Source organism: Vulpes lagopus, chromosome 1 (assembly GCF_018345385.1).
Source record: "Vulpes lagopus strain Blue_001 chromosome 1, ASM1834538v1, whole genome shotgun sequence".
NCBI classification, from domain to species: Eukaryota; Metazoa; Chordata; class Mammalia; order Carnivora; family Canidae; genus Vulpes; species Vulpes lagopus.
In genome coordinates, this window is record NC_054824.1 from 77,894,988 (window position 1) to 77,913,894 (window position 18,907).

The following is an 18,907-nucleotide window of genomic DNA, read 5'->3' on the forward strand; positions in this document are numbered from 1 at the left end:
ATAGTGCAGAGAAGTAGGTTGTACTAAAGATCAAGAAAAGGTAAGAATTCCCAGTTACAGTCTAAGACTAAATAGATTACAGAGCAGAAGCTATGGGGAATGTTCAGGGTTCATTATTTGAAATGTAAAAAAGAATATTATAAATTATGTATGTTGCCAAGTGGATCAGAGATATTATGTGTTGGTGGTCTAGCTAATGTATGAATGATTATCTGAAAAACAGAAAAATGAAGTATGTGTGAAAGTAATAAAATTCAACAGATCAATAATGAAATAGGACTGATCTATCTAGAAAATGGATTGAGGGTTTGCATCTTGTCAAAAAGTAAGAGTACCAGCAATAGAAAAGGCTAGAACATATAGCTCATAAATCATCAAGAAAGATTCTAGAAAATTTTTCTGAACTGAAAGACCAACTCAGTATGGTTATTGAGAGTATATAGAATTCCACACTGGAGCTGTTTTTTTTTTAAAAAAAAAAAAAATCTTTTCCCTTCTTGGGCACCTGTTTGTTAAATTTTTAAACTCAAAGGTAAGCAATTTCCAGCAGAAAAGACATCTTAAAATGTAATAGTAAAACAGCCTAGGACCTTAGACTTTGAAGAACAAAAAAATCCACATGAAGTTAAGAGAAAGCCTTAGGTTCCTACATAACCTTGCAATTTTCTACAGATAGACTTTTTGAAAATAAAAAGTAATGAAACTTTGAAAGAAACTTATCAAAGGGTATTTAACTTTTATGTAAATAAATAAAATTAACTAAGAACTTAGAACTTAGAGACATAGAGAGGTATATATTGAACTGCTACTGGTGCTTCTTCCCATGGAGGGGTGTGATATTTAGGAAGGAAGTTTTCCTCTTTACTCTCTATACATTAGTGTGTGCTTATATACCACTTCTGTGAATTTTAAAATAAAGACAAAGATGTAATAAATGTAATATGTAATACAATATAATAGAAAAAAGAAAAATAAGATGAAAAATTTTTTAAAGGGAATTAATATAAGCAGTTTAGATTACCTTGTGATTTAAAATGAAGTACATATAAAACAAAAACAAAAATAAAACAGAATTTAAAAAAACAGAATTTTACATCTGTTAAAAAAAAAGGAACAATAACAGTAAACCTACAAGATGACTGAGTATAGCACAAACACATAATTTCTAAAGTTTATACAAATAGACTCATTAGTTGTATCAAAATAAAAAGTTATAGTGATGAATAACAGTTTAAAAAACAGGGGATCCCTGGGTGGCTCAGCGGTTTAGCGCCTGCCTTTGGCCCAGGGAGCGATCCTGGAGACCTGGGGTCTAATCCCATGTCGGGCTCCCGGTGCATGGACCTGCTTCTCCCTCCGCCTATGTCTCTGCCTCTCTCTCTCTCTCTCTCTCTCTCTCTCTCTGTGACTATCATAAATTAAAAAAAAAAAAAAACAGTTTAAAAAACATAATTCAGGGATGTCTGGGTGGCTCAGGGGTTGAGCGTCTTGGCTCAGATCGTGATCCAGGGTCCTGGGATTGGGTCCTGCATCGAGCTCCCTTCATGGAGCCTGCTTCTCCCTCTGCCTGTGTCTCTGCCTCTGTCTGTGTCTCTCATAAATAAATGGAAAAAATCTCAAAACAAAACATAATTTAGCAGCCTGTTGCTATGAAAGACAAGCTTACTAAAGGAAAAACCAGTCTGCCATGACCAAGCATACAAGAAAAGCAGAACCACCCAGATACAGCATAAGATAAGTTGATATCAGAGCAGAAGCCAAAGAGAAACTGGCAGAGTTCACAATTTGTCATGCAGCAAGAACATGGCAAACACGTTGGTGGAATTAGTTGATGGGTAAATGATTATCATAGGAAAGCTGGCAGAAATGTTAGAGAAGCAAAATTAGAATTGTACTTAAGAAATGTCAGTATATGTAAAAGAACACTGGAAACAAGAAATTTGGGTACTGAGACTTCGTTTTGCCACATGGTCTTAAACTCTCTGCATTGAATATGCTGGATTAGATTACTTTAAGTTTCTCTCAGATTTTTTTTTTTAATTTTATTTATTTATTCAGAGAAAGTAAGAGTGAGCTGGGGGAGGATCAGAGGGAGAAAGAGAATCCCAAGCAGACTCCACGCTGAATGCAGAGCCCCAAATGGGGCTGGATCCCATGACCCCAAGATCATGACCTGAGCTGAAATCAAGAGTCAGACACCCAACCAACTGAGCCATCCAGGCACCCCTAGTTTTCTCCCAGTTTTAAGTTTGGTAAGAGCATTTTATGGGCAGCCCGGGTGGCTCAGCGGTGTTTAGCACCGCCTTTGGTCGAGGTCATGATCCTGGAGACCCGGGATCGAGTCCCATGTCGGGCTTTCTGCGTGAAGCCTGCTTCTCCTTCTGCCTGTGTCTCTGCCTCTCTCTCTCTCTCTCTTCTCTCTGTGTGAATGAATGAATAAAATCTTAAAAAAAACAAAAAAGAGTTAGCATTTTACTATCAGATTATGAAAATAAAGCAGGTAAGAAATTAACAAATTATAGAGCTGAATATAACATAAAAGGTAAAATTAAATGAGAGAAAATAATGGTAATTAAGGAAATTTCACCTATTTTCTCCTTTAAAAATGGATGTAAAAGGATTTTGAAAACAAGTTTGGACTAGATTCTTTGAGGGTGTCCAATAAATACCCCCTTTTTCTTGCTTATGCTCTGAACATTGAGAAGTAACTCAGAGGAATTGCATAAGGATCCCAGATATCAACTTTATTAGCAATAAAGGCCTAGCTGGAGGCTGTGTGTTAGTGTGTAAGCTAAATGGGTTTGCTAACTGAACTCTAGAATTAGATCACCACCCACCCTGCCCTAGGCAGCAGCGGCCAGGGTAGCATGGAGTAAATAGAGAACTTGGAGTTCTTTGTGAGAACCCCAGGGTAGAGCTCAGTTGAGCACTCCCCAATTACTCCTAAATTTACTGCTCAGATGAGGCATCCTCCCTTTCCTGGGATAAAGTGATTAACAGGTAGAGAAAGACCAGAAATATTTGGGAGAAAATGCTTCTCATAGAAGCTAGAGGAGAGGGGAAAGATGTTTCCCTCCAATCTTAAGTGCTATATTCATTGCAGGGAAAAGAAACATAAGCATAAGAAAATGCATGGAGTCAATGTTTTGAGAGAAAATGGAATTATACATACATATGGTATGATAATTTTCAAAACTAGGCAGATACTGATCAACATAACTCAGGTTAGTTCTGGCCTCCCCATAATAACATGAGTATGGCAGCCATGTGGAGTTGCCCAGCTCGGGAGATTTTTGTCCTCCCTGGAAGTTTGGAAGTTCTCCCAATTCTACAGCTGGACCTCTCTTCCTCTCTTTCTTTTCTTTTCTTTTTTTCTTTTCTTTTCTTTTTTTTTTTTTTTTTTTTTTGGACCTTTCTTTCTTGATAGCAAGGGTATCTCTACTCCCTGACTCCTCAGACCATAGCTGGCTGACCCAGGGGTGCATGCCTGGCCCATACTGGGCTGGTCAGATATTTTTCTCCCAAGAATTTGGAATTTTGAGTTGAAAGAGATTGAGGCCCACAGTAACACAGTCATATTAAATCCATGAACCGTGCCTGAGGTCTCCAGAGCTGCTTGGGTTCCAACTCCTCTTGAGATTTGGTAAACTTCTTTGTGAGAGTGTTTTGATTGCCACAGTGAGTAGGGTTGCTGTGACTAGATCTCTTAGAACACCTGCGAGAGTCCAACTCAATAAAGATTTGTCCTGCATCTGCCCTGACTTTTGTATAGCCCTCCAGGCTAACCACTCTATAAATAGAAATTGATAGTTTCATAGTACCTATTGATACTAAAATGTCTTCATGAGAAATTAAACCAAAAGCTTATTAAGTCAGAAGGAAGTTGTTATCTTAGTTTTCTATTGCTGCATAATAAAGATCACAAACTTAGCAGCTTGTTTTTAAAATAACATTTATTTATTACCTCATGGTTATATAAGTCAGAAGTTGGGCTTGGCTTGGTTATCCACACAGGGCCTCACAAGACTGAAATTAGTGTGTCAGTCAGACTGGCTTCTATCTGTGAGCTCTAGGGAAGAATCTGCTTCTAAGCTTACTCAGCTTGTTGACAGAATCCAGGTTTTTATTTAAAAAAAAAAAAAAAGATTTTTTTTATACATGAGAGACACAGAGGCAGAACACAGGTGGAGGGAGAAACAGGCTCCCTGTGGGGAGCCCGATAAGGGACTTGATCCCAGGACCCCAGACACTCAACCACTGCACCAACCAGGTACCCCAACAGAATCCAGGTCTTGAAGGTCTGAGGTTCCACTTCCCTGCTAGTTGTTAGCTGGAGGTCACTTCCTTCTTTTGCAACCAGCTCTGCTTTTATGGAGCTCACCTTGTTGAATCAAGTCTACCCATATAATCTCCATACCTTAAAGTCAGTTGATTTGGAACTTCAATTACTTTTGTAAAATCCCTACACTGCAGTATCTAGATTAGTGTTTGGATAACCAAGGAACAGGAATCCCAGGGAATCACCTTTAGAATTTCGCCTACCACAGTTGATATGATGAGGCAACCTAAGTGAAACAAAGATACCATCTCAAAATAATTGAGTAATTTGTTCACCCTGTACATTGCGATCTCAGAATTACAGCATTTCCAACTTGCATATTTAGCTAAAAAGAATTTCAGTGCAATTGTGTTGTTACTGCCAATGCAATGGAACGGACTGAAATTATGTAACAGATTGAAATTCCTGGTCAGACTTCAATTAAGTTAGTGAAGGTACATGAAATACAAGGATTCCATTGGATTTTTTTTTTTTTTTAGATAGAACTATTTTAATAATATTTCTTATTATTGCCTTCTTGGGGGATCACCATAGTTTTTCAATTTTATCCTAAAACTATCACCAGTCTGTTAATACAAGTGCTTTATTGCCTCTTGCATTACTGGTTTGTTTGTTTTAACCAAATCCATCTCTTCCTTGTTGCACTATTCACAGAATATTGGCAGATGGGCTTTATGTGATACTTTCTTCCTACCCTGTCTCATGACATAACTTAGAGGTTATTTTGACACCCCTTAGAAATAAATAAGACCAGGCTCATTTGTAATGATACTATACTTTTTTTTTTTTTAATTTTGACTATTACTTATCTTGGCATATTATTTTGGCCTAAGTTAAGGTTACTTCCCTATGTCCATTACTATATTAATACTGTTTTTTATTCTAGTGTTGGTCTGTACCTCTGCTCTTCAGTTGTCCTATACTAGTTCAGGGTGCTTTCTGACATTCTTATTTTTAAATCCAAACTTATTTATCATAAGTTGTCACATATAGCTGACTGCTTTATTATGTCCTCAAACATTTGTATAGTGAAATACATAATTTAAAAAATAAATTACTTTTTATTTTTTCTTTACATAACAGTTAAAACATTGTATTTTTTTAAAAAAATTTTCTGTAGGTAGATTCTTTTTAAAGGTTTTATTTATTTATTCATGAGAGACAGAGAGAGGGGTGGTGCAGAGACATAGGCAGAGGGAGAAGCAGCTCCATGCAGGGAGGCTGATGTGGGACTCGATCCCAGGACTTTGGGATCATGCCCTGGGCTGAAGGCAGATGCTCAACCTCTGAGCCACCTAGGAGAGCACAAGTGGGCAGAGCAGCAGAAGGAGAGGGAGAAGCAGGCCCTCTGCTGAGCAGAGGGCCAGATGCGGGGCCCAATTCCAGGACCCTGAGATCATGACCTGAGCCAAAGGCAGATGCTTAACTGACTTAAGACATCCAGGCTCCCCTGTGTAGGTAGATTCTATCATCTGTGAATTTCATTTCAGGATAGAAGAGGCATTATAAAATATATGCAACTCAGAAGTGGAGATTGGGTCTTCTAGGAATAAGACCTGCTATTCTTTCGCACAAAGAAAACATGATAGCCCTGAAGCATTATACAGTTGACCCTTACATAACACAGAGGTTGGGGTACCAGCCTCCCATGCAGTCGAAACTCCATGTGTAACTTTTTACTCCTTGAAAACTTAACTCCCAATAGCCTACTGTTGACCAGAAGCTTTACCAATAACATAAACAGTTGGTAAACACCTATTTTGTGTTACGTGTATTCTTTACTGTATTTTTACAATAAAGGTAGCTAGAGAAAAAGAAATGTTAGTAAGAAAAGTATAAGGAAGGGGGGCACTTGGGTGGCTCAGTGGTTGAGCCTTTGGCTCAGGTCGTGATCCCGGGGTCCTGGGATCAAGTCTTGCATCGGGCTCCACAGGGAGTCTCCTCCCGCTCTTATGTCTCTGCCTCTATCTCTATCTCTCATGAATAAATAAATAAAACCTTTAAAAAGAATCTTTTTTATTTTTAAAAAATAAAATTATATGAAAGAGAAAAATGCAGTTACTGTATCGTACAGTAGTAGAGTGAGGCACCATACATCAGTTTGTCCTCACCCAAAAGTTAGCACAGCTGTATCCGGGAGTGACACCCACTCCATGCCCCTCTTCCCAGGAATGTAGGAAACCTCATTCCAGGCACAGTTCAGGGGACCTCAGAGAACCGATGCAGGCACAGCACCTTTAGACCTTCCCTCTAGGTCACTTGCTTCACCTGACCCACTTTATATGGTTCTAATACCGTTTCTGCTTGCGGGAAACGCTAGTAAGCTGCAAAAGGCCAGTTCCCCTTGGGTATTGGTTCCCAGCCTGAGAATTTTCAGCACCGCGGACAGCGCCCTCCCTGCTTTACTCTGCAGGCAGGTTCTGCTTGGTGCTCTCCGCCCCCACAGTTCTCCCGGATCTCTTACTACAGGGAGGCAGGTTATCATTCTGTGGTCCTTGAGTAACACTGGCCAGTGACTGGCCACTTTGTTGAGATTCCTCCCCAGATCCAGTTCCTTTGTACCTCTCCGATGAAGATCTCAATGAACTGAGTTTCCCCCAGATGGGTGGTGTGGTGATGAGTGCCAGTAATAGACAAGAGCCCTGTTGTCCCAGACTTTTCCACATCTTTCCTCTACCTTCCCTTCACATCTAGTCTTTTGGCAACCTCTATCTTACTCATTAATCACAATATGAAATATGTATTTGGGACGCCTGGGTGGTACAGTTGGTTAAGCATCCAGCTCTTGGTTTCAGCTTGGGTTGTGATCTCGGTTGTGAGATCAAGCCCCATGCTGGGCTCCACACTCAGCACAGAGTCTACTTAAGACCTTCTCTCCCTCTCCCTCTGCCGCTCCCTACCCCCAATATGCATGTGCTTGCTCTCTAAAATTAATAAATATTTTTTTAAAAAGAAATATGTATTTATTGAAAAAAAATCTGAATGTAAGTGGACCCATGTAGTTCATGCCACTGTTGTGTAAGGACCAATTGTATATCCTTTTTTTGTAATGTCCTATTAATAATCAGCTTCCTGGGTAGATGTCTTGCTACGTACGCAGTTACGTTTTTTGTCTGCACACCGTCTTCTGTCTTGTCTCAGCATGCTCTTTATTCATGCCTTTTATTCCTCATTTAAATCTATAGACATCTTTTATTTTCCTCAACTTTACAGCAGGAGGTCCAGATTATCTTATAATATTCACACATTTGAGATTCTTAACATTTTCTTTTTTAAGAAGATGGTAAAATTTGCAGCATAATAGTTCTTTTCAGTTATCAACAAATTTGTGAAGCTTGATTTTTTTTTTTTTTAATCCAAGCCTCTTTAACTCCCTCTTCTCTCAAAATTTAGTGAAATAGTAGTGTTTGAGCACATAGTCTTATCAGGCATACTCTAGATGAGCCACATCTTGTCAAACTATGGCTTCAGCAGATATCTTATAACTAAAATACTCTCAAAGCATGAAATAATATAATAGAAAAATCTGTAGAGTAGAAATAGAGCCTTGATTCTGGACATCACTTTACTTCAGGATAGACATCACTTTACTACCTTGGGGAATTCAAACAGCTTTTTTTTTTTCTTAAGATTTTATTTATTCACAAGAGACACACAGAGAGAGACAGAGACATAGGCAGAAGGAGAAGCAGGCTCGATGCATGTGGCCTGTTGTGGGACTCGATCCCAGGACCCCGGGATCACGCCCTGAGCCAAAGGCAGATGCTCAACCACAGAGCCACCCAGGCATCCCTCGAATAACTTTCCTAAGACTTGGTTTTCTCATCTATAAATAAAAGTCTCTGTCCTGCCTATCTGCTGGGGTTGTTGTTAGGATCAGACAATAGAATGACTACTAGAGAAATATAAATTCTGAAATGTACTACATACTACAATAGCTGATAGTTCTTATCATCCAGAAAAGCTTTGATCATTAAATAATATAGATGGCTTCAGATGACTTTTTAATCATTATATAAGTTTTAGGTATATGACTTTATAATTTGATAACTGTATATGCTACAGAGTGACCACTACAACTCTGGTTCCCAACCATCACCATACCATTGTCCCCCTTTACCCCTTTCACCCATCCCATAGCTCCCTTCCCCTTTGGTAATCACTAGTCTATTCTCTATGAGTTTGTTTTCGTTTTATTTTGTTTACTTATTTTGGGGTTTTTTTGAATCTACATATGAGTGAAATCATATGGTATTTGTCTTTCTCCATCTTACTTATTTTGTTGAGCATAATGCCCTCAGGGTCCATCTGTGTTGTAACAGATGACAAGATCTCACTCTTTTTTATGGCTGAGTAGTATTCCATTTTATAAATATACCACTTCTTTATCCATTCAGCTATTAATGGACACCTAGGTTGTTTCCAGTTGTTGGCTATTGTAAATAATGCTGCCATGAACATAGGGATGCATATCTTTTCAAATTGATATTTTCATATTCTTTAGATAAATATGAAGTAGAATAGCTGGGTCATATAAATTTTTTCTTAATTTTTTGAGGAATTTCCATACTATTTTCTACCAACACTTACTATTTCTTGTCTTTTTTTTTTTAAGTACTTATTTATTCATGAGAGACACACAGAAAGAGAGAGAGAGAGAGGTAGGCAGAGGGAGAAGTGGGCTCTGTGCAGGAAGCCCAATGTTGGACTCGATCCTGGGACTTGGGGATCACATCCTGAGCCAAAGGCAGACACTCAACCGCTGAGCCACCAAGGCACCCCATTTCTTGTCATTTTTAAAACACCCACTCTAACATGAAGTGATATCTCGTGGTTTTGATTTATCTTTCCCTGATGATTAGTGATGTACCTCTTGGCCATCTGTGTGTCTTTCTTTGAGGAAGTGTCTGTTCAGATCCTCTTCCCACTTTTTAATAGGGCTCTTTGGTTTTTTTGTTGTTGAATTGTATGAGTTCTTTTTACATTTTGGATATTGACTCCTTTTCATATAGTTTGCAAGTGTCTTCTCCCATTTGGTAGGTTGCCTTTTCATTTTCATGATGATTTCCTTTGTTGTATGCAAGCTTTTTAGTTTGATGTATTTCCATCTGCTCATTTTTGCTTTGGTTTCCCTTGCTTTTGAAGTCAGCTCCATAAAGATGTTGCTAAAACTGATGTCAGGACCTTACTGCCTCTTCTAGTAATTTTATGGTTTCACATTTTATATTCAAGTCTAACCATTTTGAGTGAATTTTTGTGTATGGTATAAGATAGTGGTCATTTTTTTGCATGTGGTTGTCCAGTTTTCCCAGGACCACTTGTTGAAGAGACTAACCTTTCTCTATATTTTGTTCCTGGCTCCCTTATTGTAGATTAATTGTTCATATATGTGTGGGTTTATTTCTAGGCTCTTGATCTTGTTCCATTGATATGTGTGTCTGTTTTTTTATTTTGTTTTGTTTTTTACCAATACCATATTGTTTGGATTATGATAGCTTTGTCATATAGTTTGAAATCAGGCAGTGTGATACCTCTGGCTTTGTTCTTCTTTCTCAAGATTGCTTTGGCTATTCAAGATCTTATGTTTCATATTTTAAAGTTAATTGTTCTAGTTCTATGAAATATGCCACTAGAATTTTTTTAAGATTTATTATTTATTTATTCATGATAGACATAGAGAGAGGCAGAGACACAAGCAGAGGGAGAAGCAGGCTCCATGCAGGGAGCCAGACGTGGGACTCGATCCCGGGCTCCAGGATCACGCCCTGGGCTGAAGGCAGCGCTAAACCACTGAGCCACCCGGGCTGCCCTGCCACTAGAATTTTGATAGTTATTTTATTGAATTTGTAGGTTGCTTTGGGTAGTATGGACATTTTAACAATATTAAGTTTTCCAAATCATGAACACAAATTATCTTTTCATTTATTTATGTATTTTTCAATTTCTTTCATGCATGTCTTACAGTTTTCAGTATACAGGTTCTTCACCTTCTTGGTTAAGTTATTCCTTGATATTTTATTCTTTTGTACGTTTGTAAATAGGATTATTTTCTTAATTTCTCTTTCCGATGTTTCATGATTAGTTATAGAATACCACAATTTCTCTACATTGACTTTGTATCATGCAACTTTACTGAATGTATTTATTAGTTCTAACAGTTTCTTGGCAGAATCTTTAGAATTTTCTCTATATAATATCATACCATCTGTAAATAGTGACAATTTTACTTCTTCCTTTCTGATTTGGATGCCTTTCATTTCTTTGTCTTTGTCACAGCCACTAATTGCTGTGGCTAGGATTTTCAACACTGTGTTGAATAAAAGCAGTTAAGTGTGAGTATTTTTTCTGAAAGCTTTTCACTGTAGGTATCAATGTTAGCTGTAGAATTGTCATTTAGGGGCTTTATTATGTATGTTCCCTCTGTACGTACTTTGTTGAGAGTTTTTATCATAAATGGATGTTGAATTTTGTTGAAAGCTTTTTCTGCATCTATTGAGATGATAATATGATTTTTATCTTTCATTCTGTTGATGTAGTATATGACATTAATTTGCAGATGTTGAACTATCCTTGCATCCCTGAAATAAATCACACTGGATTGTGGTGTATGAGCTTTTTAATGTATTGTTGGATTTAGTTTGCTAAAAATTTGTTGAGGATTTTACATCTATGTTTATCAAGGATATTGGTCTGTAATTTCTTTTTTTCGTGGTATCCTTGTCTAGTTTTGGTATTGGTGATGCTGGCCTCAAAAATTTTGTTTGGAAGCTTTCCTTTCTGTATTTTTTGGAAGAGTTTGAAAAGGATTGGTATTAAATCTTCTTTGAATATTTGGTAGAATTTGCCAGTGAAGCCATCTGGTCTTGGACTTTGTTTGTTGGGAGGTTTTTGATTACTGTTTCAGACTCCTTACTTATTATCAATCTATTCACATTTTCAGTTTTTTCATGATTCCTTCTTGGAATATTGTATGTTTCTAGGAATTTATTCATTTCTTCTAGGTTGTTAAGCTTCTTGCCATATAATTGTTCATACTAGTCTCTTACGATCCCTTTTATTTCTGTGGTATCAGTTGTAATTTCTTTCATTTCTGATTTTATGTACATGAATACTCTGTTCTATTTTACTTGGTTGGTTTAGCCAAGGATTGTTGATTTTCTCATTTCAAAGAACCAGCTGCTACTTTCATTGAATTTTTTTATTGTATTTTAAATCTCTATTTCAGAGAACACTGGGTGGCTTAACCCAGTAAGTGTCTAACTTTGACCTCAGGTCATATCTCAGGGTCATAAGATCGAGCCCCCCATCGGGCTCTCTGATCAGTGGGGATTTTGCTTGTACCTCTTACCCTCTCCCCATTCATTCTCTCTCTCTCAAATGAATAAATCTTTTCAAAAAAAAATCTCTATTTCATTTATTTCTACTCTGATCTTTATTATTTTCTTTCTTCTACTAATTTGATCCTTTGTTCTTCTAGTTCCATTAGGTGCAAAGTTATAGAATGTTTGAGATTTCTTTTTTTGTTTATTGACGTAGGCTTGTATCTTTATGAACTTCCCTCTTAGAATCACTTTTGTTGCATCCCATAGATTTTGATGTATCGGATTTTTGTGCTCAATTGTCTCTAGGTACTTTTTGATTTCTCCTTTGGTTTCTTCAGTGTACCATTGGTTCCTCAGTAGCATGTTGTTTAACCTCCATGTTTTTGTGGGTTTTCCTGTTTTTTTTCTCATAATTAATTTCTGGTTTCATACCATTGTGGTCAGAAAAGATGCTTAATATGATTTCAGTCTTTTAATTTATTGAGATTTGCTTTGTGGTCCAACATGTGATCTGTCCTGGAGAATGTTCCATGTACAATTGAGAAGAGGCCTAATGTGTCATTGGAGGCCAGTATTTTCTTAATTGATTTTTTTTGTCTGGATGATCTATCTCTTGATGAAAGTAGAGTGTTAAAGTCTCCTACCATTATTATATTGCCTTCATTTTCTCCCTTTAGGTCTGTTACTTATTGCTTTATATATTTTGGTCTTCCTATGTTGGGTGCATATGTATTTATAAATGTTATATCTTCTTGCTGCATTGACCCATGTACTATTATATAATGCCCTTCTTTGTCTTTTATATAGTTATTTATTTATTTATTTATTTATTTATTTATTTATTTATTTATTTTTAAGTAGGCTCACACCTAGTGTGGAGCCCAATGTGGGGCTTAAACGAATAACTCTTGAGCTGAGATCAAGAGTCAGACACTTGGGATGCCTGGGTGGCTCAGCGATTGAGCGTCTGCCTTCAGCCCAGGGTGTGATCCTAGAGTCCTGGGATCAAGTCCCACATCAGGTTCCCTGCATGGAGCCTGCTTCTCTCTTTGCGTTAGTCTCTGCCTCTCTCTCTCTCTCTCTGTCTCTCATGAATAAATAAATAAAATCTTAAAAAAAAGTCAGACACTTAACCAACTGAGCCACCTAGTAGTCTCTGCCTCTCTCTCTCTCTGTGTGTCTCTCATGAATAAATAAATAAAATCTTTAAAAAAAAAGAGTCTTTGTTTTAAAGTCTGTTTTATCTTTTTTTTTTCTTTAAGATTTTATTTATTTATTTGACAGAGAGAGCGAGAGAGCACAAGTCGGGGAAACAGCAGAGGGAGAGGGAGAAGGAGAAGCAGGCTCCTAGTGAAGCAGAGACCTCAACGCAGGGCTCAATCCCAGGATCCTGGGATCATGACCTGAGCTGAAGGCAGACGTTTAACTGATCAAGCCACCCAGATACCCTAAAGTCTATCTTATCTGATGGGAGTATAGTTACTTCAGCTTTCTTTTCATTTCCATTTGCATGGAATATCTTTTTCTAACCCTTCCTTTTCACTCTGTGTGTGTCTTTATTATTTATTTATTTGTTTGTTTTAAAGATTTTATTTACTTATTCATGAGAGACAGAGAGAGAGAGGCAGATCACGCCCTGGGCCAAAGGCAAGTGCTAAACCTCTGAGCCACCCAGTGATCCCTGCTGTGTGTGTCTTTAAAGTGAATCTTGAAGGCAGCATATAGATGGGTCTCATTTTTTTGTCCAGTCACTCTGCATCTTTTGATTGGTGAATTTAGTCCATTTACATTTAAAGTAATTTTTAATAAGCATATACTTATTGGTGTTCATTGTTTTCTGGCATTTTTATGGTTCCTCCCTGTTCCTTTCTTCTCTTTTTCTCCTCCCTAGTGGTTTGCTGACTTTCTGTAGTGTTATGTTTAAATTTCTTTCTCATTTTCTTTTCTGTATTTACTGTGTTTTTTTCCTTGTGGCTATTGTGAGGTTCACACAAAATATTCTTTGTAAATAGCTATCTGATTTGACTTGATAGCAGCTTAATTTTAAACACAATTCAAAGCTTTGCCTTTTTACTATTACCCCCACATTTTTAATTTTTGATGATATATTTTATATCTTTTTTATATCTTTTTTATTTTATGCTTCCTTTAATATAATTTCAGATAAGTTTGCTACTTTTGTCTTTTAACCTTCATGCTTGCTTTATAAGTGTTTTATCTCTACATTTGTTATATATTTACCTTTTCCAGTGAGATTTTTACTTTCCTATGTTTTCTTACTACTTAGCTTAAAGTCCCTTTAACATTGATTGTAGGGCTGGTTTAGGTTTAGTGGTGACGAATACCTTTAGCTTTTGCTTACATGGAAAGTTCTTAATCTCTCCTTCAGTTCTGAATGATAACTTTGCTATCATTCAGAGAATTTGGGTTGGAAGTTTTTTCAGCACTTTGTATATGTCATGCCACTGTCTTCTGATACATAAAGTTTCTACTGAGAAATCTGCTTATATAGCCTTCTCAAGTTACCTTGTACATAACAAGTTGTTTTTTCCTTATTGCTTTTAGGATTTCTCTCTAAATCCTAAAATGTATTTACCATTTTAATTATGGTGTGTCTTGGTATAGATCATTGGTGTAATCCATTAGGATTTCTCTCTAAATCCTAAAATGTGTTTACCATTTTAATTATGGTGTGTCTTGGTATAGATCATTTGGGAACTTTTTTGGAACTTGTTATAGATCATTTGGGAACTTTTTTGGAACTTGGTATAGATCATTTGGGAACATTTTTTGGAACTTGTTAAAGCACGTGACCTGGTTTTAATTATGGTGTGTCTTGGTATAGATCACTTGGGTTCATCTTATCTGAAATTCTGGGCTTCATGGACTTGGATGTTCAATTCCTTCCCTTGTTAGGGAAGTTTTCAGCTATTATTTCTTCAAATATTTTTCTTGCTTTTCTCTCTCTCTTTTCCTTTTGAAAGTTCTATAATGTGAATGATTCCATTTGATGTTGTCTTAAAGGTCCCTTAAGGTATCTTCACTTTTCTTAATTTTTTCCTCTTTTTTAAAACCACATTTGTAGAGGTGCTATGTAAACTGGGGAAAGTGTTAATTATTATAAGATATTTTGGAAGTAGCCAGCTAAAGTGCCAGAACATAGAGACATATCTGCTAATTTTTTTCTTGAATTCACATTCTCAGAACTGTTCTTAGAATTTTAATTAATTTCCTGTCTTCTCTTTTTTCAAAAGACTGTTTGTTTTCAGGTTATATCCTTCCTAATTTTTTGTTCCTTAAAAAATGATTGTGGGGACACCTGAGTGGCTCAGTCAGTTAATCATCTAACTCTTGATTTTGGCTCAGGTCATGATCTTAGAGTCATGGGATCAAGCCCTGTGTCTGGCTCCACACTCAGTGGGGAGTCTGCTTGGGTTTCTTGCTCCCCCTTTCCATGTGCCTCTCCCCCCCACCTCTTTCTCCCTTTCTCTTACTCAAATAAACAAATCTTTTAAAAAATGATTGTGGTAGTATTTGATATTTAGTTAAAAATGGGCACTTGACAAAGTAAACAGCTATATCAACTCCTTCTCCTTTTAAAATGTGAATGTTGGGATCCCTGGGTGGCGCAGTGGTTTGGCGCCTGCCTTTGGCCCAGGGCGCGATCCTGGAGACCCAGGATCGAATCCCACATCGGGCTCCTGGTGCATGGAGCCTGCTTCTCCCTCTGCCTATGTCTCTGCCTCTCTCTCTCTCTCTCTCTCTCTGTGACTATCGTAAAATAAAAAATAAATAAAAATTAAAAAATAAAAAAAAAAAAGCGAATGTTTTCTTAGCCCTTGAAATTAAGTTGTCTGGAAACCAATGCATTATAACTCCTGGATTCAGATTGGAGTTTGGGGAATTTTTTTTCTCCTTCTACTGTCTGCTTCCATTACCAAGTCCCACAGTTCTTTGAGTGGTTTTCAGCTACATTCTTTCTTTCTTGTGTTCTCAGCTCTCATACAGTGCAGGCCATTATCACACCACATTTAAATAACTGCTGCAGCTCCTTTGCTAGTCATCCTGCCCTTGATTCCTTTGTGCCTCAAACCTTCCACAGTTTTATAACATTTCATCAGTTACATCACCCTTTTTCTTTTAATTTTTACTGTTGAAGTATAGCTGATATACAGTGTTATATTAATTTCAGAGGCATAACATAGTTATTCAACAATTCTATATATTATGCAGGGCTCTGCTCACCTCAGTGAGTCTGGTTACCATCCATACAACTTTTTTTGGCCAACTAGGGAGATGCCTTTGGACTTCAGCTAGCTTGCTTGCTTGCTTTCTTTCTTTCTTTCAAATGTGTAAAGTAGCTTTATTTAAGTATTATTAACAAACAGTATTACGTTAGCTTCACATGCACAATATAATGTTTCAACAATTTTATTCACTGCACTCAGTGCTTAGTGTAATTGTACTCTTAATCCCCTTCACCTATTATACCCATTCTCCTACCCCTTCCCCTCTGGCAACCACCAGTTTGTTCTGTATAGTTAAGAGTCTGGTTTTTTGTTTTTGTCCCTTTTTTCTTTGTTTGTCATGTTTCTTAAATTCCACGTATGACTATTGATATTTGTGTTTCTCTGACTGATTTATTTCACTTAGCATTATACTCTCTGGATCCATCCATGCTGTTGGAAATGGCAAGATGTCATTCTTTTTTATGGCTGGGTAATATTCCAGTGTGTGTGTGTGTGTGTGTGTGTGTGTGTGTGTGTATAAAACATGTTTTTCTGTATCTATTCGTCAGTCAGTGGACACTTAGGTTATTTCTGTGTCTTGGCTATTCTAAATAGCCAAGACAAATGTGCTGCAGTAAAACACAGGGGGTGTATATATGTTCTCGAATTAATGTTTTCATATTCTTTGGGTAAATGTCCAGTAGTGGAATTACTGGATCTTAATAGTAGTTCTATTTTTAACTTTTTGAGGAACCTCCGTACAGTGTTCCACAGTGGCTGCACCAGTTTGCATTTGCACCAAAAATGCCCAAGAATTCCTTTTTCTCAACATCCTTGCCAACACTTGTTATTTCTTGTCCTTTTGATTCTAACAGGTGTGAGGTGATACCTCACTGGGGTTTTGATTTGCATTTCCCTGATTATTAGTGATATTGAACATCTTTTTATGTGTCTGTTGGCCATCTGTATGTCTTCTCCGGAAAAATGTCTGTTAATTTCCTCTGCCCATTTTTTAATTGGATTATTTGTTTTTTGGTGTTAGGTTATATAAACTCTTCATATATTTTGGCATATATATTTATATATATATTATAACTCCTAATTGTATATATCATTTGCAAACATCTTCTTCTATTTAGTGGGTTGTCTTTTTGTTTTATTGATGGTTTCCTTTGCTGGACAAAAGTTTTTATTTTGGTGAGTCCCAATAAATAGTTTAATTTTACTTTCATTTCCTTTACCAGAGAAGACACATCTAGAAAAATGTTTCTAGCACAAATGTCAAAGAGATTACTGCCTATGTTTTCTACTAGGAGTTTTATGGCTTCAGGTCTTACATTCAGGTCTTTAACACATTTTGAGTTTATTTTGTGTGTGGTGTAAGAAAGTGTTCCAGTTTTGTTCTTTTGTAGTAGCTGTCCAGTTTTCCCAGCACCATTTTCGAAGAGACATTTTCCCCGTTGTATATTCTTGCCTTCTTTGTCATAAATTATACCATACAACATTATTAAAATAGTATTGACTATTCATCTCCATGACTTAATTTATTTTATAACTGGAAGTTTGAACCTCTTCATCCTCTTTATCTGTTTCACTCATCTTAATTTTTCATTTTGCTATTCTGTCTGGCAAGTTCCATTGCTTTGTCTTCCAGCTTTCTGGTGCATTCTTCTACTTCATCCAGTCTGCTGCTGGCCCTTCTAGTATATTTTTCAAACTTCTCTTTGATACTTTTTTATATTTTCTATCTCTTTAAGTTCTCACTGTGTTCAACTATTCTGCTGAGTTCACTGAGCATCTGTATGATAATTTCTTTGAACTTTTTATCAGGTAGATTGCTTATCTGTGTTTCATTTAGTTCTTTTTCTGAGATTTTATCATGTTCCTTTGTTTGGAATATATTACTCTGTCTCCTCATTTTGCCTAATTCTTTGTGTTTGTTTCTACATGTTAGGTAAGTCAGCTACCTCTCCCAGTCTTGAATGCGTGGCCTAATGCAAGAAATGGTACTATTTGGCCCAGAAACACAGTCTCCCAGTTACTAGAACCAGGCCCTCAAGGAGTCTCCCCAGTGTAGGCTATGTGCATCCTTCTGTAGTGGCTGGGCCTGGGGCTGAGGCATATTGGGTGGACTGCACTGGCACGTGGTTGGGCTACAGGTTGTATCCACAGCTGATGTAGGGTATTTCTGGCAGGGTACTCTGTGGGGTGTACCCGTTGTTACTAGAATGTTAGAGGAATTCCAAAATGGTGCCCACCAACACCCAGATTAGTAAGGTAGACTTGAATCGCAAAAATTGCTCCCACCAATCTCTGTTTCCAGGGAGACTCCCTGCTGTTTCCTTCCTCTTCAGGCAAATGCTTTTAAGATTAGCAAATAATTCTCCTTTTTCTGTGGTGTATGTACTATTCAAATTGATGTTTTTGCACTGGTTTCTGGTTTGAGTGAGTCTGTGTGATGGTCCTTTAAGAGCAGATTTTCCATTCCCTGCAGCTTTCTAGTCTTCCTAAAGGTGATCTTTGTTGATTTTCAGAGCCTTGTATGTTGGGGGCTAGTCTATCCTGTGCAGGATCTAAGGATTTGGGTACCAGATATGGAACTGGTACCTTTGATCCTCTGGGAAAAGTTCACACTTTTGAAGTCCCTCCCAATTGTGACCCACCATAGCTGGGGTTTATTTTATTCCCTAGCAAGTCTATATTTCTGCCCCCTCTTACCTATCTTGCTGCTATCCTTTTATCCTTTGTTGTGGAGGCTCTGTTCATTGAGCTTTTAGGGCCCTTTAGAAGGAATTATTCGATACTGAGTTGTAGATTTGTTGTGTCTATGGAGGAGGTGAGTTCAGGATCTTGTTACACTGCCATCTTGAACCCAGCTCTTTAGATTACATCTTTACCACAACCACCACCAGGGTTAAAGCCATGCCATATACAAGATGCATTAGAATACAGTTTAGAATAACCTAATTGACCACTTGGATGGCCACTGAGATGGAAAGAAGACAGCAATCTCACCC

General features: G+C 37.3%; 1 protein-coding gene across 1 annotated transcript in view; it reads left to right on the forward strand.

Moving 5' to 3' along the window:
• HACD2 (3-hydroxyacyl-CoA dehydratase 2) overlaps positions 1-18,907 on the forward strand; it is a 112,534-nt gene that overhangs the window by 11,276 nt on the left and 82,351 nt on the right. The gene's annotated exons all lie outside the window — the stretch shown is intronic.